Source organism: Mustela lutreola, chromosome 17, assembly GCF_030435805.1.
Source record: "Mustela lutreola isolate mMusLut2 chromosome 17, mMusLut2.pri, whole genome shotgun sequence".
NCBI classification, from domain to species: Eukaryota; Metazoa; Chordata; class Mammalia; order Carnivora; family Mustelidae; genus Mustela; species Mustela lutreola.
In genome coordinates this window covers 48,201,239-48,222,580 of record NC_081306.1, presented here as the reverse complement: position 1 = coordinate 48,222,580, position 21,342 = coordinate 48,201,239, and the positions used below count along the sequence as shown (strand labels likewise).

Sequence of the window (21,342 nt, the reverse complement as noted above, 5' to 3'; positions counted from 1 at the left end):
TTGTAATTTATTATTTTAATGAGGTTATTTGTAAATGTTGATTTTATTTTTGCCACCCAAATACTTTCGATACGCTCACAATTCATCCCTGCATACCAGTGTGTCCAGACACTACAGTGGTCAGGAAGAGTCAGTGGTGGGGCAGTATTTAAAAAATCAGGCAGACAGACTCCCTTACTAGGCTTTGGGGTGTCAGGGACTTCCTCTGGGCTTCATACTCTCAAGGAAATAAATCTGCTCAGAATGGCGGGGCGGCTTACAGCATGTACTGATTACAGATGTCCCAGGCTCATGCTCTCGTTCGTTCAACCATTCATTCATTCATTCATTCATTCATCACTTGCCTGTTGTCTTCCAGGCAATGTGTTAGATCCTGAGGATGTACAGATGAATGCTACGTGATTCCTGCCTTAACAGAGCTTAGAAATTAATGGGTGAGGTAAGGATGTACGAAAAATGCTACGTGAATTCAACAGTAAGAGGCAGATTGCATAGAGGAGGATTTGGAGAAGAAGGACCTGTTGTCCTGGGAGGAGCCAGCAGACACAGAGGTGATCCTTGGCAAGGTGCTAAAAAAGAGAGGCCGGTGACAATCTCTAGGAACATCAGTTAGGTCTTTTCTAACTCCTCTGTGAACTGGTTGCTAACACTTGTCTCTTCCTTAACCCCCATCCCCAACTTGTTCTTTGCTTCTTTTGATACAATTCTGCCCTCGTGTCTCAGCTCTATGGATCCTTTCTCTCACATGCTCTCAGGACTCACCTTTTCTTTGTAGCTCTTATTCCAACCGTAATTTCATCATTCTGCATACACTTCTGCAGTTTGTTGCTTTGACCTCACAGCGTAACATACTCTCCAGTAGAAGACTGCCTCTGTGTGATTTGATTACTTTCTCCACCTCCAGCACCTAATCTGGCACATGGTAAGTGTTCAGCAGGTTTGGGTGGAATGAATGAATGAATATATAGTCTGAAGAGAAGTGGAAAAGCAAGTCTGAATGTTACAAATGCTAACATTTGAAGGCTGAAGGGGTTGGTTGTGCAAGCCTCCAGAGTGCTGGCAGGCTCAGGTGGATGTGTGGCGAGCCCAGGAGAATTCCACTGTCTCTCACTCAAGAGGTGACTCACACCAGTACACTTTGTCCGAGGGCTGGGCTTTGCCAGCCGAAGTCGCTCCAGAACTCCCAGGAGCTCTCAGCCGTATCCACAGTAGACGTTCTTCCTCCATGTCTTCATATTTCTTTGCGGAGCCAAGTTTGTTCAATTTTCAAATAATCTTGGGCATTCTGCACCGGGGACATGTGCCACAAAACCCATTTCCTCAGGGAACTCACGAAGATGTGCTCGAGCAGTGTGGAAAATAAAACATTCTAGAGCAGAGGAATGCAGTTATGCATCTGAAAGAACCGTGTTCGTGGGTTGTCTCAACCACTTTCCAGCTGTGTGATACTTATTTGGAAAATGGGACAAAGCTGTCTTCTGTTCAACCTTTTTATGAAAAGGTTTAAATTAGATAAGGTCAACCAATCAATGGATAATTTAGAATGAACACAGGCATATGCGAAGAACCCAGTAATTGCAGTGTTGTCAGAATTCACCACTACAGACACCGTACTGGGAGGGTTAGATCCCCCAGGTCTGGGAGAGTCCGGAAAGGGCACTTGGAACAAGTACCTTTTGCAGCAGATCATGAAGTAAGCACAGGAGAATCCCAGATGAGCAAGTAAGGAAAGAGTGCTTCAGACTGAGGGAATAATGAAGCCCCGGCCAAGTCAGGATAGAAGAGTCCATTGTGCTCCGGGGTCTGGACGAGAGTACATGGGGTCATTGTGAGATTTTGAAGATCGCAGGTCTGTTTGAAGACATTTCCCTGAGAGCCTCGCTTGCCCAGGTTCCAGGGAGATCTTTACAACCAATACACAGAGTTCAGAAAAACATCTAAATCTTGGAACTAAGGCAAAGAAAGAACAACATCTTCTTTCAATGTCACACAGGGGTATTGTTGAACAGGCCCCAAAGCATTATTTAATTATAGGGGAATGTACCTTTGTTTGACTCACTATTCATCATTGATTAAAAGCCCAGACACTGTGGAGTTACATGTTAACTCGATTTTTTTTTTTTTTTTAACTGGTGGGGATGCAATTGATTTCTGTCTGGCAGAAAAGATAACTCCAAGTGCTTTACCACCCTATCAAGACATTAACCAGTTTTGTATCCAACCTCACAACTTTATTCTAACATGCTTTTTTCAAAAACCTAGAAATACCCCGTTCCTCAAATGCTTTTTGAATCAGCTTTACCCAAACCTCTGATTCTCTCATTAGTAAGTTGAATAAATCTTTGATGTGTGTTCATTCTATATTTGCGTGAAAACCATGTTATTAACATTTGACCTCAGCGTTTCAGCCAAAAATCCCCATGAAGGAGTGAGTGATAAAACTGGAAAGCAGGGAATCATTTTTTCGATTTTAGCCCTGGGTTACTCAGCTGAAAACGGATGAGGGAGCACCTTAAGTAATGGGAAAAATTACTTTGAAGATTAGCGGAGAGCACTGCAAGTCTGAGGGGCATCTTGGGAGCTCGGCAGCTCTGGTCAATGGACCGGGGAGCTGATTCGGCTAATCACGGATGTGTGACTTTGGGCCAGCATGGACACGGGCCCAGTGCATGGGACAGAGGGGAGGGCTCCCTGCCACCAGTAAAATCAAAGTCAGACTAGTAGCAGCATCTTTCCCCATGTGTTGCCAGATGCAAATCTGTTGAAGGCAGAACCCAAGCCAACAGCTGGACAACAACCAGACACTTGGGCAGCAGGACCTGCCACTTGTGGGAGGGTTAATGAGGGTTTTCGGGCTTCAGGGACCTACACTCCAGCGAAAAACTGGAAACAGGGCAAAAGGCCCGTCTTTCATGTCTGGCCCATGGGTTGGGGGCAGGTCAGAGCAGGAAGACTGCGATTTGAGAGCATGTGGAGTCGGGGGGCTCAATCCCAAATACTCCAGATACGGTACCTGGACGCATTCTTCCGTTCAACAAGGTTGTAGCGTCTGGTAAATGCCAGGCTCAGATGGCAAGTGGGAAGGCTTCTGTGACTAGGGTTGATAGGGGTGGGGAGGGCAGCACGGTCATGTCCTGTTTTGTCTTTCTCTTGCCTTTATTGTGGTGGGATTGGGAGAAGAGCAATACTCTGTTTACCAAGACTCTATGGGGCTTTGCTAGGACACCCCAAGCGGTGGACAACTGTTGTTCTTGTTAACACTCAGCTTTTTTTGACCACCCCACAGTGCTGGAGGGATTCCCCACAGGATGAGTCAACGCCTCCCCAACATAAAGCTTGGAACAAGCTTCCCCAGACACCCCTGCAGCGGGAGGCAGGCAAGCAACTAAGGCTTTGCCAGTCACATGCTCCCTGGACAGCCACACTTTGGAAGCAACTGACCCACAAAGGCAGGGGACCGTGTGGACTCCACGTTGGCAAAGGAGATGCAGAGCCACTCAGCCTTCAGGAAGGGTGCAGGCGCAGCCCTGAAGTCTCCAGGCTCTCAGTAGGCTCCCTCTCCAAAGCAGAGTCCAATTAGACACATCTGTCTCCACTTAGGGATTTACCTGAACATCCAGAGATGTTTCACACAAAAGAAATTCTGGGGAGCAGTTAGAACACCCTGTAGCTCTGTCTTGCCTGTGTCTTTAACCGAAGTGTAGGATCCTTAATGATATTGGTTCCCTTTCATCAGGGAGAGAACAGTGATTGGTTATCATTGAAACAGACCCTCATTCTGGGAATGAATTCTCCTTCCCTGCTCACTAAGCTTCTGGCAACATTGCTTGTGGACTCAATTATGGTATCCCACATAACACGTTTTACAAATTAATTAATCAAGAAGCTCATTTACAGAAAAGAAAATAAGGACATGTAAAAAAAAACTAATGTCCTTCTATGCCTGGCCCGACTTAGGGTGTGTGTGCCTGCAATGGATTAAAAGCAGTCAAGGAACCTATCCTCCTTGCACACCCTTCCAGAGCAGGTATGTAAGATCAGATCTCACCGTAGTCAGGATACGCCATGTTTCCACGGTCATCTCCCATTTCCATGCTGTGCTATTTTTTGAGCAGAATCTCTGGGCCAAATGCTTTATGTGCATTATGGCACATATCCAGTTCTTGTAACAGCCCATTTTCCACATGAGAAAGCCAAGGGCCAAAGAGGCAAGTTGCCCAACACCACATAACTAAGAACTTCAGAGTTGGGCTTGAAACCCATTCATGGCCATATTCTTTTTGCTACATTATGTTCTTCCTTTTTAATATGGAACAAAAGGAGGAGATTTGGTTTGTTTGTCTATTTAGTTATTGAGGGACAGTTGACATGCAGTGTTACATTGATTTCGAGTGTGCAACACAGTGATTCGGCATGTCTATACAATATGCTATGTTCACCACAAGTGTAGCTACCATCTGTGACTGACCATACAATGGTAGCACAATATCATCGTGTGTATGCTCTATGTTGTGTCTTTTGTCCCTGTGATTTATTCATCCATATCTGAAAGCCTATATCTCCCACTCCCCTTCTCCATCTTGCCCATCCTCCCCCTAAAGGAGAACATTTTTACAGTGTTTCTCACAACTCTCCCACTTCCCTCTCTCTACTACTTCTACCCTGACTTCAGAATTAGACCCATATTCCAGAGTTTCAAAGGACATTTGAGAATAAGGGGTTGCTTATGAGTTAACCAGTTAGGAAAAGGAATACTGATTCAGGTCACCTCTTCTTGACTGAGTTCAGACAAGATTAAGGAAAGAGGTTTTGTAGCGTATTATGAAGCTACAGTCATCAAAGTAGTGTGGTATTAGGACAGGATAGGTAGCTGTATCAATAGAATAGAATAGAGGACCCAGAAATAAACCCATGCATCTATGGCCAATGTATTTTGAAAAGGATGTTAAAATCATTCAGTGGGAAAAGAGTAGTCTTTTCAACAAATCGTGCTGAGATCATTGGAAATTTACTTAAAAAAGAATGAGGTTGGACCCCTTCCTCACACCATACACAAAAATTAGCTCAAATTCATTCGAAGACTTAAGTGTAAGAACTAAAACCAGGGGCACCTGGGTAGTGCAGTCAGTTAAGCATCTGACTCTTGGTTTTGGCTCAGGTCATGATCTCTGCGTCGTGAGATGGAGCCCCGCATTGGGGTCCTCACTCAACGCAGAGTCTGCTTAAGACTCTTTCTCCTTCTGTTCTTCCCCATTGTGTGCATGCACCACATGCTCTCTCTTTCAAATAAATAAATATTAAAAAAAAAACCCAGAACTAAAACCATAAGACTCAGAAGAAAACAGAAGGGGCAAATATTCATGACCTCAGATTTGGCCATGGAGTTTTAGATATGACACAGAAAGTACAGGCAACAAAAGCAAAATATAAATTGTAGTTCACCAAAATTTTCATGATGAGCACTGGGTGATATATAGAATTATACCCCTGAAACCAGTATAATACAGTAAGTTAACGATACTGAAATAAAGATAAAAAACTTAATTAAAAATGTGCTCCAGGTCTTCAAAAAAAAGAATATTATCAAATAAATGAAAAGACAACCTACAAAATGGGAGAAAATACTCGTATATCATATGTCTGATCAGGGTCTTGTATCTAGAATATACAAAGAACTCTTACAACTCAACAACAAAAACACAACCTAATTTAAAAACGGTAAAGAGATCTGAATAGACATTTCTCCAAAGAAGATATATAAATGGCCAACAAACACATGAAAAGATGTTCAACATCATTAGTCATTAAGGAAATGCAAGTCAAAAGCCTAATGAGATAGCTCTTCACAGCCACAAAAACGGTTATTATGGGGAAAAAAAGATGTTTTGGAGAGAATGTGCAGATACTGGAACTCTACATATTGCTGGTAGGAATATAAAGTGGTTCAACAGCTGTGAAAAACGTATCAAACATATGTTTAAATTAGGTTAAACCTACAAGTACTGCATGACCGAGCAGTTCCACTCTTAGATCTGTATCCCAAAGAACTCAGAACGAGTGTGCAAATATTTACAGCAGCGCTATTCGCAAGAGCCAAAAGGTAGATACAACCCAAATGTTCATCAACAAAAGATAAATTTTGGTGCATATATACAATGGAATATTATTTGATCATAAGAAGGAATGAGGGTCCTACTATGTGCAACAATGTGAATGAACCTAGAAAACAGTCTGGTGAGTGAAGGAAACCAGACCCAGAGCGTCACATACCCTAGGACAACATTTAAGTGAAGTATCCAGAGTAGACACGTCTGCAGAGACAGAGCAGACTGTGTTGTTCAGGTGCCGGGAGCAGAGGGGACGAAATGCACGTGTTCCGCAGGTGCCGAGTTTCCTCTCGGGACAACATTATCTCACAGCCAGGTGGAGGCGGTGACCCTGCAGCATCCCGGATGTGTTCAACGCCACTGGAGTGTTCACTTTACAATGATTTGTTTTATGTTACGTGAATTTCACCTCAATAAAAATGATGTTTTTGAAAAGCCTAGAGTGAGCTAAGAGTCGGTGACACAGCGGCAGACTCTGCCCGGGGGTGCTGCTGGGTGGGGGCCTGGCCCCAATCTCAGCCACAAGTTCATCAGGAGCACGTCTGGGGGACTACAGCGAGGGGCACATACCTGCCCCCAGCCCGGGCGGGGGTCTGCGGCGGCCCTGGGGGTGGTGGGCAGCCTGCTGCTGTCTCGGCTCCTTGGGAGTTAACGTGATGCTCTAGGGTTGCTACAAGGCTCTCTCCGGCTCCTCCTCCACCTGCCTGCCGCCGGAGAGGCCTGGCCGGGCTCCAGGATGCTCGCAGCTTCTCCCGCCTGCAATCTGAGCCTGCAGCCGAGCCCGTGTCTGGCACGACCTCGGCGGGCTCCGAGGGGCCAGGCCAGGCCGGCTCCGGGGCACGGCGGCCGGCTGTGTGGACGCCGCCTACCCATCTCCTCACCCCAGCTCACGGCGCTGGGACCGCTCAGGCAGCCCCGGGAAAGGACTGGGGACCGTCTCCAGGAACACAGGTAAGCGCGGGGGGCTGTCAGCTGCGGGGCCCCACGAGGGGGACAGACAGGCTCGGACACACTGAGTTGTGTGTGACTCCGCACGGGCGTCCTTGTCTGGGACCTACGGGAAGGCTCGCAGCTGGTCTCCAGCATTAGGGGGTGGGGTGAGGTATTTTGGGGACATGCTTCTGGCTAACTTCTCCTTGATCGTCCGAGCCCGACGCAGATATCACCTTCTCCAGAAAGCCTTCCTAAGCCCTAAGGTCCCCTTTCTCCATGTCCCCAAAGCACGCCAGCACCTCCACATAGCACTTTCTGTACCCCAGTGTAGAACCCTGATGACCTCTCGGCCCCCCACTCTGGACTGTGGGCTCCCTGGGGGCTGGGTGCCTTCCTCCGGATGTCGCCTACCTCCCTGTCAGGGACCCTCGAGGTATCTTAGGTGCCCGCGGTTGACCTGGGGAGGGAGGGCTAATCTTTTCTCTTCCTTTGCCGGGCAAGTGCCTGTTCACGTGTGTACACACGTGTACGACTCACACGTGACCTCAAGGAAAGTTGAGTGTGTGCTTCAGTCCAGGTCCGTGTGACGGAATCTAGACTATATGGAGCGGCCGTGGTAACGCGTTGGGGGTCAGCCACTGTGGCTTCAAACTAAGTAGCTCAAACTCCCGCATCATACCAAGCGTGGGGCTTCCCTGTCCAGACCTTGAGGGTGTTGGCTCCCACATGGAGGTCCTCCTGGTTGACCAGATCTCTCACTTAGACCTGTTTTTTTTTTGTTGTTGTTTGTTTTTGTTTTTTAATATTCATTCGCTTCATTTTGTTTTCTTCCTTTCCTGGGCTAGGGCGAGTCCCTTGCGGGGGGGGGGGTGTCCCCACTCGTCATTATATTACAGTCTCCATTCATTTTACTGGACTCAGAGTGAGGCGGAGACTTCGGTCCTAGAAGTCAGAGGAGAAAACACAGGGGACCCTTCTCTGCGCAGGAAACTTGTTGTTTTTTTTTTCTTTTCTTTTCCTCTACAATCATCCCCAACTACTTTAAGCAACAAATCAGTTTTACTGCCAGTGTTCATCTCCTGCCCACAGACTCCGGTGATCTACATACAAGAGTCATGTCTTCCTGCTAGCATAATTTTTGGACTCTCTTATGCTGGAAGAGTGTCTGTCTCTTTCCCGACCTTGACTGTGACATTACAAAACCTTCTTCTATTGGTTTGGCCTTGGAGAGGTCTGTTTTCAATTCCCACTTCTCATTCCCCTAGCGGCAGCAGTTAAGGGTGAGAGTGTGTGGAAATATGTTAATCTTGGTGCAAATAGGCACAAACCAGGTCTTAAAACTCAAATGTACGCTTAGGGGGGTCCAGGCCACTGGCAAACACAGGAGGTCACTGCGCCAGCCTTCCAGAGGGACCGGTGAGACACAGCCCCTGGGCTCAAAAGCACAGAGTCAAGTTTGTTTTGGGAAGCAGAGAAATCTCTGGGAACTTACAAGATAGTGCGATAAGCCTAGGTGGGAAGCGCAGGATGCTTCGAGGGCACAGAGAATGGGAGCCTAACCTTGTGCGTGACAGAAGACTTCCTGGATGAGGTGATGTCTGGTTTCAGCCACAAAGAACACATAAGACTTACCCAGGAACATGTCCATCAGCACCCTGATTCTCCAAATTCTCTCCTCCTCCTGAAGGTCTGGGAACACTGGAGAGAGGCATCTGAGATGTCCTTCTGAGGTCTGTCCAGGACATTCGGGTTCTGGAGCCTGGACTCCGACACATTGGTTGGATCAGGAGTACGTGTAGACACACTCCTGCGTCCTTGGGCAGTGTGGAGATGGGACGGGCAGTTCTCAGAACCTTCAGGGGCTGACATCTGTGGGACCTGACTGCTGTCTAGGCGATTCTCCGGAATGGGTCCCCGTTTGGCATATAGGACACTGGTGGTTTCTGTTTTTAGCCTTTGCTGTGTGATGACTTCTATTTCAAGGACTAAAATTTAGGAATTCAAGGGGATTCATAAGCCTAACAGGGCCTGTTCTTCTTGTGGCGGAAGAAGGGAGCTGGGGACATTGCTCCAAGTTTACTGGAACAGTGACTTCCCAAAGCTGAAGCTGTTCGGGCTACAGGGTTACCTGCGGCAGCTTCGGTCAGAGAGTCTGGGGTGGGCTTGTCCTACGAGCAACCTCGGATGGACTTAGAAATGTGAAGAAAGGGGGCGCCCGGGGGACTCAGTCGGTTAAGCGTCCGCCTTCAGCGCAGGTCATGGTCCTGGGGTCCTGGGGTCGAGCCCCGTGTTGAGCTCCCTGCTCAGCGGGGAGCCTGCTTCTCTCTCCGCCCCTCCCCTCCCCCTGCTTGTGCTCCCTCTCAAATATGTAAATAGAATCTTTGAAAAAATATGAAAAAAAGAGAAAGAAATGCTAAGAAAGGTTTAGCTGCAGAGGCGGGCCGCATACAGGACCCAGTACAGAGACACCTACGTATTTATGGTTCTACCTCATGTAACTCAACTTCGCATCCCTGTTTTTCTATACTTCGGCTTGTTCACACTCCCAGTATCCCATCCCCCGGCCCCTCGGGGTGGTAAGGAGACCGTATGAACATCTACCTGTTCTGCACCAGCTACGCAGGGGTGGGGGCAGCTGGGGGACGGTTTGCTGTAACCAACAGCGAGGTAGGGTCTCATAAGAGACGAGCTCCCTCTCACTCCCAACCAATTCCAGTTCTGCCACCATAGATCCCTCCGTGTGCTCCCTCTAGGCTCGTGGCGACCTCCGTGTGCTCCCTCTAGGCTCGTGGCGACCTCCGTGTGCTCCCTCTAGGCTCGTGGCGACCTCCGTGTGCTCCCTCTAGGCTCGTGGCGACCTCCGTGTGCTCCCTCTAGGCTCGTGGCGACCTCCGTGTGCTCCCTCTAGGCTCGTGGCGACCTCCGTGTGCTCCCCCTCTGAGCTGTCCTTGGATTTGTGGAGTTTCCTGAATCCCTGGAAGACATGGAGGTTGGCGCCATGATGATCTTTACCTTTTAAAATGTGCAAGTTCTCTAACCTGAGAAGAAATGAGGGGGTCTGGGGTCCGCCTCCAAGGACAGCCTGCCCAGGTGGAACCCTGTGGCCCAGCCTCTGCCCGGCTGGGTCCTCCGGGAGAGGCTCAGACCCAGTAACCTCAGCGTATTAAGAAGCGGGTGGTGGTGGTGGGGGAGATTTAGCCAGGCTCCTGCTGGCAGTGAATGGGAATAAAATGGCAGGGACCCCTGGAGAGTGTCATTTGGAGAGACGACTTCTCCGTGCTCTCTTTCAATGATGAGTGTGTCTTCATTGTGCAGAAGCTGCATGAAGAGGAGCCAGGACTCCAGCCAGGAAAACGCAAATCCGGTCCAGCTTCCTTGTGGACCATAATTGGCCTGGAGGAAATGAGCCGGGGGGGGGGGGGGGCGGGGGTCTTCGGCTGGGGGAAGGGAATGCTCTGGGCACTCTGGCAGCCCCCCCCTCGTTTCCCACTCGCGCTTCCTTGCAAGACTCCCATCTCTTGGCCAGAAAGGACCGTGGTGCAGGGCTGGCTGGTGGCCATTCGCACACCCCCGACAGGGCTGCCCGTTGCCCGGTCCCCACTGTTTGACGGTAGAACCCTCTCCACAGCGGGTTTTCTGTGTTGGGAACTGGAACACCGGGACTGTGGACCTCACTCTGCTTTGCTTCTTCCGGCCTCAGTTTAGGTCTGTATATACAGGCTTGTCTGGCTGGTTCCTTTTCTCAGAAGCCGGTGGTTTTATTGTTGCATTTGGCATCTCCCTCGGCTGTGAGATAAGGAGAGGAAGTTGGGCCTTTGAGCGTCAGAGATGGCCTTGCCGAGTGACAGCAGTGTGATTTAAGGAAACGACACTGCCGCTCACAATGCGCATTATCCAGAACACCCTGCTGGGACCACTGTCTTCCCAGCGGCTCAGATGGCGTGGCCCGCTGTGCTAGCACCCGAGGTCAGGTGGACGGAGCGAGGCCATCCATCAAGCTGCCTGGGAGCCACTCATTTCCTCCAGGAAATTCACCCGGGGATGCCCCATGCGTCCCCCCCCCCCCCCACCGGGTCCCCACGCTGCTGCATTAGCAAGTGAGCAGCCTGGGGACCCGACGTCAGCCGAGGCTGCACCGTTGTCAGAACTTAGAGGGGCTCTTGTGGCCCAGAGCTCCCCAGGCCCTGGGAGCAGATTTCAGGCACAATGCGTGCATCCGTCAGTCCAGTTCTCACATACGGTGTCCCGGGCCACAAGAGTGCTGCGCTCTCCGCTTAGGAAGTGGGATCGACAGAAGGAGGAGGCAAGGAAACTGGGGAGAGAGGGATCCGGGATGGGTGGAGAGAACGAATCAGGGAGCACGTGTTTGTTCCGGCCGGTACTGCTGTTTGCAGATGCTCTGTTCTGGCCATTATTGCTGTTTGCAGATCCTTTGTTTCGGCCGGTACTGCTGTTTGCAGATCCTCCGAACCCTTGACCTTCAGGGCCATGGAGCAAAACTCAGATTCATGGGGACCTAGGAAGGCAAATCTCTGTGCCCAGCCATCGGGGAGGGGAGGGGCGTGGAGCAACATCCGTACCAAATCCGCATCCACCAGGTAACTGTGACAGCGAAGGCTGACAGGACCGGCGTAGGAGCTGATCACCGAGCTTCACGGGGCACCCACGGGACAGTGACCAATACCTTGGATCAGTGCACTGGACCCCATGTGTTCACAAAGGTCTCATGGGGCAGTGAGTGTGCGGATTTTCATCTCTGCTTAACCAGTCAGAATGGGATGGGCATCTTTTCGCCTCTAAGTCTGTGCTGTGACTTTGGTGCTTTGTAAGCTGGTGGCTCCACATCTTGGGCCCCGTACTCCCTATTCATGGAAACGAATACCTTTCCTTCAACCGTGGACCCTCTGCCTTTCCTGTGGTCTCACAACTCATGGGCAAGACTAGAGAAGTGGTTGCCTTGGGGAGGCCTTTTGTTCCAGCATTTGGGTTGTGTCGTCTGAGTCTGTGGGCAAGGTCACATGACACAACACTAGACAAGTTGACTAATGTGAGAAAAGTAAGAAAATTAAGAAATAGTACTTGTGTATTATTCTAATGAACAAGATGCCTATTTACTTCCTGAACAGACTTTCCCATGAGTGGCTGCGGATTGTTGACATTTTAATAGAACTTTGCAGGTGTGAGTTCTACACGTTCTGCATTTTTCACCAAGGAGTTAAGGAAGCTTGTTGATGTAGAAGTATATGTTCCTGTTCATTGGAACCAGAGCTTGTTGTGGAATCACCATGTACCAAGCGCTAAGGATAGGCAGGCAAAGAACACCTGTTGTTACTGTTTGGAGTGGGACACAATCGTGTGGGGAGCAAATGGCTGTACAGTACGGTGATTGCTACTATAAAGGGAGGTAGGTACCTCTGCTGCCTGGGGAAGGGTACATATAGGGGGCAAAGGGGTTCTTGTAGAAGGTTTCCCAGAGAATGTAACATCTGAGTAGGGCCTTGACAGATAAGTAGGAGTTCACTAAGGCAGCAAGGAAGGACATTCGAGGCTGGAGGAACAGCATGAGCTAAGGCCCAGAGATGTGTAGGGATGACCTCTTATGGGGCTTGCAAGTGCCCTCATGTGGCTGTAGCTGACAGGAATTCGGAGGAGAGCCGGAGGAGACGAGAGTTGGCAAAAGGAACACTGATGCCAGCAGCTTCGGAAGGACGTTTCATTTTTTTAGATTTTTTTTAAGATTGTATTTGTTGAGAAAGAGAGAGAGAAGGGGCAGGGACAGAGGGCGAGGGAGAGAGGATCTCCAGCAGACTCTGTTGAGCGTGAAGCCTGACGTGGGGCTCGATGTCATGACCCTGAGATCATGACGGGGGCGGAAAACAAGAGTCGGGTTCTCACCTGACTGAGCCACCCAGGCGCCCATCCACAGGACCTGTCAGGTCGGTTAAGGAGTCAGGTTTTATCCCAAGCACCGTGGGGAAACAAATGTTTTCTAGAAAGCTTAATTTCATCATGCTCCCACTATAAACCCGTGTTCAATTTCTCTTCATTGCTTACGTGGATTATACAGCAGATGCCTTAGATATCCCATATCGAGGAAGGGTATTTCATGACGGCGCCTCCCTCACTAGGTCCCAGTCCCGCCCAGCCCTGTAAGAGCTTCCTTTCTCCCCGACCATGAAGTCCCAAGCCTTGTGAGTGCGCCCTGCTGACCTCCCCATCTGACCATGAACCGGTGTCCCCGTGAGCAATGTCGAGCTGGCTTTCTTCCATTCCCTGGCCTTGCCTGGTGCCCGGTGCCCTCGAGCCCGGTCTTTGGGGAACAATGTCTCCCCATCACGTCATCAACACCTACTGAGTTTCCAGGTCCCAGCAGCCTCACGAGCGTTCTCCAGTGCCCCAGAGGGAGTGAGTCCTAGGGTGGGTACTGGCGTAGCGCTGGGTGTGCATTTCTTATCTGCCTCATTCTCTTCTGCAACTGTTTCATGGTTGTCTTCCTTCAACCTCCTGAGCTCCCCAAGGGCCCGGCTTTACCTCTGATGCCAGCAGGACGCTGGACGCTATGGATAGATGGAAGTGGGGCGCTTCACCTAGAAATTTCTTATAGGAGACCAGACGAGATTGCAAACGGCTTCCGTGAAGCCAGTGGTCGTAGGACTGGGGTGCGGGGGTGGTCGGTGAGGGTCGCGCACACCGGGTTGGGCTTGACATGGGTCCTGGGAGGTCCAGATGATGTGAGGGAACACAAATGACCTTTGCTGCTATGCCTCACATCCGTACCCCTGTCCCCTGTGGGAGAGGGGACAGTTTTGCTCTCCACGATCCTGCCTTTTTGCTCTACGGCAGACTTCCCAAAGGAAGGAGCCTCGGTGATCACCGTTCTGGGCCTGGGCACTGCATCAGTGAGCCTTTCTGGCCCCTGTGCTCAAAGAGTTCATGCCACACAGGGTCACGCTGTCGCTCTTCTCGTGTTTCGGCAGACAGCCCACCCAGACAGGCCGTTGCTGAGAGCAGGCCTTGCCAGCCCCGTGGGGACCACTTCTTTCTGCCACCCCTCTCTGTCTGAGTCTGGGTGGCTATCACACCATGGTTTGCTCTCAGGCCTCGACATCATGTGTTCGGTGTGGAGGAGAAGAACCCAGTTCCTCCCTTGGAACTCCTGAGCCGGGGCACTGGTCTACGCTCTGCCCAGGGGTCTCTTGTTCTCAAGAGGCTGTCCCCAGACCATAGACCCCGCACCCAAGAGGATGACATGGAGATGAATGAAGGTCCTTCACATCCCCAACAGCCTACACTGCGCAGGTTCCAAAATAGTAGTGAAACACACTACCATTTACCCAACACGCTAAAAACCCAGCAGAATGGAACATATGAGCTACCCAGAGGCCTTCCTGCTGGGCTGGCTCTCCGTTCCGTCTTCTCCCCATTAACCTCCTAAGTTGGCCTTCAGATTCTTCTGTTTTGAATTCGGCAGATCTAAAATTAGACCAGGAATATTTTTCCTTTCTGATATGTTGAAATTGGTGTAATAAATGACAGCTATGTAATTTGAGGCTCCGACCTGCGGAATGATCTTAATACTTAGTTCTCTCCTGTAATTTCTTCCAATCCATAAACGTTAACATTCCCCTTCTCCAATGTGTCGTCACAAGTGCGAGGATGTTCAGAGGATGACTTGATCTTGACTTTTGGAATGCTCGAATTTGGGATCTCCAAGGAAAATTCTTGTCCAGCGAGGAAAACAAAGCTGCACTCGGCGTTTCAAGCAGATGGCATTCAGTACGCAGGGCAGGTTCTACAGGAACTGGAAAGCAGAAATAACCCCAAGAGTTGGTAATGGCAAGGGCGGCTTCCGTCCCGGGGGCGAGGGAACGAGAGAGGTTGGGTGGTCTCACCTGGGCGAGGAGGGGCCTGAGGGAGCTGGTGCTCAGATCCCCGAGGGATGCGTCAGCCCAGCAGGACTGTCCTGGCTGAGGAGACCCAGGGTTGGGGAGGAGCGCGGCACAGCCGGCCGTCTGACCACTGAGGGTCACGGCCCAGCAGCTAACCCAGTGGGGTTAAGACTCATCCCTCTGCGGTTTGCTCCTTCCTGGCCTCCCCAGCTTCTTGGGGTCCTGCTTCGGCTGAACCGACAAGAAAGCCAGTGGGCAGGGGTGCCTGGGGAGAGTGGTCTGGAGAACTCGGCCCCAGCATCACAGGGTGTCCTCGGCAGCAGGGGCAGAGCTGAGTGCCCGCAGGGACGAGCCGGAACCAGGAAAGCAGATCTGTCGACAGGCCGATTTCCAGGCTCCCCCAGATCACTCCTGCCATCTACAGAGATCGGGCCTCCGGGGTTGTGTTCTGATAAGCTTATCGGGCCCAAGTCTGATAAAGCTGAGCTCCTGCTGGGGGGCACGAGGAGCAGGGACGTTCCGTCCGTCACTCACGGAGAAGAGGCCCTCATTGGGGCCAAAAGGGTGCCCATGGCAGAGCTTAGATAGGACGGAGGGAGACCCTGCGTCTCTCTGGGTCCTAGTCTCTTCAGTTTGGACTTGAAGAGGTCAGAGTCATCCTGAGGGTACGTCCTGGTGGTGGAGGCCGCAGGCGACCTTTCCTGTCTTCCTCCGCTGGGGGCCTCCCCACGGGGCTGAGTGAGCCATTGCCTCTGCCAGGGGACGCAGCTTCCTGTTCAATCTCGGGGCTCACGGGTCTGTGTTCTGAGGGGCCGTGGGGAAGGTTGAGGAGAGCTTCGCACTGTGGCGCTCGGGGCGTGGCATCCCACGGGGTCCCGTAAGGCCATCACGGTGGCTGCTGTGGTTTCGTGGGGACAGTCCTCGGACGGCTCCAAGAAACGGGTGTCGGGGCCACAGTCCCTCCCGCATGGGAGCGTTCTCTTTATGCTCTCTTTACGGTCGGCCTCCAAACGGGGGGCTCGGCTTTGTTCCTGAAAACCGGGACAGAGACCCCGAGGGTCTGAGGGGCCGGCTGGGAAGAACAGGACTTGAACTTTCCCCTCCCCTTCAGACGTGTCCTTGTCCAGGGGTCCTTCTCGGGCCTCTCTAGGCCCCGCAGACCCTCCTCGGAGACGCCCGTGCGGGGCCGGGGCTGTGGGAACATTCTCGGTTCCAGGCCCCATCTCCCAGCCCCGGCCCCGGCCCCGCGCTGACCAGTCCCCGCGGCTGCCGTCTTTGAAAGGCGAGTGGAGAGGCCATGGGCTCCCCGGACGACGGGGACAGGCAGTCACACTGAACGGGTGTCGAAGGGGTGACCGCAGGTTCTCTGGGGACAGCTTTTATCGGCGGTGCGCAGGAGGCCTCGGGCACCTTGCGGTGGACGGGGCGAGCCGGCCAGGGTTGAGGAGGGCAGGGAGAGAGTTCGGCGGAGAGAGACCCTCCAGTCGGTGGATTCGGCCGCTGGCTCGGCAGGAACCGGACGCGGCTCTGCTCTCTGACCTGCTCCGGGCCACTGCGTGCCTCTCGCTCCCGGGGCAGAGTCCGGACCAGGGTGGGCGGACCTGACCCCCTGCAGCCCTCGCTGCTGCCGAGGCCCCTGGAGACGATGCTGCGCAGCGACTCTGCAGACTTGCCAGTGCGCGCCCTCTGCAGGGAGCCGTCCCGTCCGCCAAGATGTGGTCAAGCTTGCGGTTTGGGTAACGGAACGTGTTTCCTCAAAGTGCCGCGTCCCCCTCCTCACGGGCCGGCTCCGGGAAGGGCTTGGCTGGCTTCGCACCGACATTTTACAAAAGAGAAAACGCAGGCTGAGGAGGGGAGGGGGTCCCACGGGAGTTCGCAGCAGAGCCGGAAGGAATCTGAGGTTCCCCCCATCCCCAAGCCCGATCCGTCTGGGACACCCCCTTGTCACTCACTCCAAGGCAGAGCCCCGAGTCTGGGGAGCCCCCGCAGCTGGGTTTCCTTTGCGCGCCTCCTGGAGAGACGGTGTTGAGCAGCGCCCGGGGACAACCGCATCGGCGTCATCGAGAGTCAGGGGTCCGGGATGAGGGTGAGACCCTGAGGTGTCGCCCGAGGCGAGGCTTCTCAGGCAGCCTGGCAGGAGGGCAGAGAAAGAGGCTGTGGGGATGGAGGTTCCCTAGGGGTGATGGTCCTGAATTGAGGCTCTTCCTGACTCAATCTCCCCTCTGGGAAAGGCAGCCAAGGACGCTGGCCGCTGTCCACGAGGGTTTGCTCTTCCGCTCCCCCCCACCGCCTTTCTGCAGTCTCTCTCCTGGCCATGCTCTGGAGCAACAGTCACAACTCTCTCTCTTGGTGTGTCTACCTGTAAAACGCAGGTGTGTGGTCAGGGAACTGGCTGGCTGCGGGCCATTGCCTTTGCGGTCTGGGTATCCGGAAAGGGTGTGTGTGTGTGTGTGTGTACATGGGCAGACGTGTGTGGGGGCGGACATGCGTGTGCATGGACAGGTGTGTGTGTGCGTGTGCGTGTGTGTGCGCAGTTTGCAGGACGGCTGTCACTGTGCATCGCTGTCAGGAGAGGAGCACAAAGCAGAGCCCCCACTTCCCACTCTCCCCGACACTGTCCGTCCCACCCCGGATCTGGGAGGGTTCCCCTGCTGCCAGCTGCACCCCACGAATCCAGCCTCCCTCCCTGGTCCGAGGACAGAGGGTGGGCGGTGCCGAGGTCCACAACCCTGCGGCTTCGATTCAGACCCTGCGGCCTGAGCCCCCCAGATCACGGGCTGTGCTGCCCCACCGTCGGCGCTGCGGTTCCTCGCCGGACCGAAAGGTCTGCAGGAAGCTGTTCCGGCCGCCCGAGCCGTGGCTGGAGCAGCAGCAGAGGCAGCAGGCAGAGCGACACCGGCACCCTCCGAATTGGGACTCTAGCCCTTTAAATCTGCTCAGTTACCAAAAAACGAAGAGGCTTCAGACCCTGTTAATTAAAGCTCGCCCTGGCCCATCGCTCTGAGGAGCTGCTGTGCTCTGCTCCCTCCCGATGCCCTAGAGATTCTCCTCAGCTCCCAGCCATGGATCCCGGAGCGGCTCCCCCGAGACCAGCAGGAGGTACGGTCCTTGTCGGCTTGCTCTGGGGCTTTGGGCTGTGCATCCATCATCCCACGGACTGCCTGGCCCCCGGCTTCCCCTCTGCCCCTCTGCCTCCTCTCCAGGTTCCCAGCCTGGGTTCCCTGCAGACAAATCAAGTTTCCTTGGGGGTTTGGAGGGAGGGGAGGGGTGGGGAGGGCCGGGGTCGCTCCCTGCGCGTCAGTTTTGGTCCCGGCTTCACGGAGCTGCCCAAGTGGCCGGGAGAGCTGGGGAAGGTGTTTCTGCCAGCCTGGGCTGGTGCAGAGCCTTCTCCTCCCCGCGGGGTCCCTTCCCTCGGGGGGTCACGGAAAGGGCATAACCCTGAGTGGACACGCTTCTCAGATCAGTGACCGGCCACCGGGCTGGCCTGCCCCTGGCCCTGCGGCCGCTCCCCCGTGACATTGGAAAACTCGTTCCGTCCAACTTTCTTTCTGTCAAAGTGTCCCGGCAGGAACCCCGCGTGGCACCTGCCCCCCGGCCGCCCCTTCCCTACCCTCACGCCGCCAGACGCGAAACGCCGGCTGTGGGACTTCAGGCGTGGGTCCCCCCTTCCCTGCGCCTTTTGAGGAAACTCACTTCCAGCTGAGCCCAAGGTTCTGTGGCAAAGAGTTGTTTTTGTTCAGGAGCCGGCTGGAGGCTGGCGGAGAGGGGGAGGAGATTTATCCCCTTCCACGCCGCACTTTGTAAATTGTACTCGGGCCGAGGAACATCTATCTGCAAATCCTTCATTGATTTGTTCTCGCCTCCACATCTTCCTTCTGGGTGAGATGCTCGTCTTGAGTCATACCCGAAGGAGAGGTTTCCTCTCAGTCAGCTTGACACGCCTTCACAGATGTCCCTGAGAGCCAGGCCTGGCAGAGGGAGCCATTTTCACTGTCCTGAGCTAGAGTCCCCGGAGCAGGAGTTCATGGGTGCTGATGGGGGGGGGGCATCCCCACCAAGGAAAGTAGCTTAGGAGAGAAAAAGCACTTTTATTGATTTTTTTCCCCCCAGGGTCTTTAAGACCTCCCAGATGATTAACACCACTTCTCCAGTCAAGAAGGATCTGAGCCAAAACACAGCTCGTGGGACTGGGATTTTCCCCCTGAGTTTTTGCCCGCAGGGTCCTAAACTGTTCCTATGAATAGTGGCTCTGGTGGGTGTAGCAAAGCTCTTTCCAACTCTCCAGAAAAGGATGGGAACTTTCTCTGAGTGCCTGTCAGGGAAGTCGGGATACCTGCCTCGCAGACGCTATGGGTGCAGAGTGATTCCTGTTCTCAGAGCGGTAGAGCCCTCAGCCCCGGCAGAAAAGCCCTGGTTGGGAGGCACTGTCCAAACCCTATGAACAAAGCCCTCAGCGGCGTTCCTGATCGCTGCGCCCAGCAGTGGATCTGGGTCATGGTCTGAGGCTTCTGAGGGAGGCGCCCAGGGAGAGGTCTTTCCTGCAAACAGAAGCCCACCCCGGAGGCAGGATGGTGGGGGCGCCGCGCAGGGTGAGAAGGGGGCCCACGGGAGGTGCCGGGGCAGGTGTGGCGCCCGCGTCCAGGCTGTGCTTTCCGGCTGGGGCGTGGACGGCGCCACCGAGGCTCCGGCTGTCGCCTGGAGCTGGGATGTGAGCAGGACGGTGGCTGCTTTCGTGAGCTAACAGAGTGTCCCACCGGGGAGCTCCTCCATGGCCAGGGGCCCACTTCGAGGTCTCCTCCCTCTGTCCCCTTGGGGCCCGAACACCGCGGCCCTTCTGCCTCCCCGGGCACCTTGCTTGCATCACCCCTCTTCCTTGGTCACTTTCTAGAAGTCAAAGGAGCCCAGCCTTCACAAAATGCCCCCTCCACGGCAGGGAGAGGCTTGGGATAGACGTCACCAACCGTGTCCTTGGACGGGCTGGGGCCTATTAACGAAAAGTGACTAAGTCGACTGTTCCTTGTGTCCATTTTTCTTTTCAACTTAATGGTGTGTGTGTGTGTGTGTGTGTGTGTGTGTGTGTGTGGTGTTTTAATTTACTGGATGGCTGCTGGCTTTCAAAAGCTGTAAATGGCTTTGCATAGACATGGCAACTTTGCACAGTTCTGTGGTCCCTGGATATTCTTGGAACGGCCTTAGCGGGGGTTCCCGTTACCAGGGAGGGGGAGGAGGGAGGTCACGGCCTGGAGGGGCGGCGAACCTTCACCGGCAGCCGGGCACCAGCGCACGCTGGTGTGCGGCCTGGCCGGCCGTTAAGCTTCAGTGGGTCTCACTTTCAGCCTGGGGTACCGTCGGCTTGTCAGGACTAAATGGAACAACTTCACCGAAGTCTGTGCATGCAGCTGGTATGAAGCAAATCTTTCCTCTTGTCTTTTGATGAAGACATCTGCCTCTAATTAAGCAAAGCCTAACATGAAGGATAAAACCACTTAAATAGCTCCGGGGACCCCTTTACTGACTGCGGGGCCGCGTCTCCTCCGGGGGCAGGGACCCCTCTTCAGTGTCATTATCCTCCCCCAGTGGCACTGAAACTTCATAAAGGTTCATTGAATGAATACGTGATGGTGTGCGGGCACTTCACCTTCACCGTAGGTGATTTTTAATGACGAGGTGAAATCACTTCTTGCTCAGCCTACTTAAGACACGCGCTAAGCCAGACAGATCAAAGAGCCCGCGACTGCAATAAATTCGGACTAGACGGTATCCTTTGCAAGGAAATCTGAGTTGCAGTAAAAAATATCTTGTGCCCTAGGACATGCATCAGGTGCCTGAGGCTCCAGAAGTGACCTTGAAGCCATTCTGATTGCTAAGGAGACATCAAGGTGACTTCTGCTGTCCCTCATGACGTGTGAGGCTCCGTCTTCTTCCAGCTTTGAGGAAGAGACCCCGAAGAGGTCTCTGCCACTCCGGTGTGTGACGGGAGTCAGTCCCTCGAACTGTCGGTTAACTGGCAAGCTGAGCCATGAGGACACAGTAGTACTGAGGCGAGCCATTGACTGAATAAATATTTATCAAAGATGATGGTGATAATGATTATCCCACTCCCGCCACCTCACAGAGCATGTCCTTGGCTAGGGCTGGAGGCACCCGCCTTCGACGGATGGGCGCCTCTGCTCTCAAGCATGAGGACAGACCAGCAGAGAAAGGGTGTCAGGGCAGACTGGTACAGGCTGGAGCAGGCAAGAGCCCGGTGCCTTGTCGGGGCCCAAGGGTGGGGTCTACTCTAACTTGACTGACCCCCAAATTGAGTCCCCAAACAGGTGGTTTTGGAAGAGCCCTCTTGGGAGAGGAGGCCAATCGCGGAGGAACCACTGGATGGGCTGCTGGGTGATTCCACTGGGCTGTGTTCTGGAAGG

The 21,342-nt window shown here is 53.2% G+C and overlaps 1 protein-coding gene across 3 annotated transcripts in view; it reads left to right on the top strand.

The window, feature by feature from the left end:
* Nucleotides 1-6,939: 6,939 nt before the first annotated feature.
* Nucleotides 6,940-21,342, top strand: part of CALN1 (calneuron 1) — a 495,943-nt gene continuing 481,540 nt past the window's right edge. The window contains exon 1 of one of the 3 annotated variants that reach the window (XM_059154795.1): nt 6,940-7,058. The gene's annotated coding sequence lies outside the window, so the exon portion shown is untranslated. Of the gene's footprint in view, nt 7,059-17,794; nt 18,029-21,342 lie in introns of those variants that run through there. The other 2 variants (XM_059154794.1, XM_059154799.1) reach the window with 2 other exon arrangements.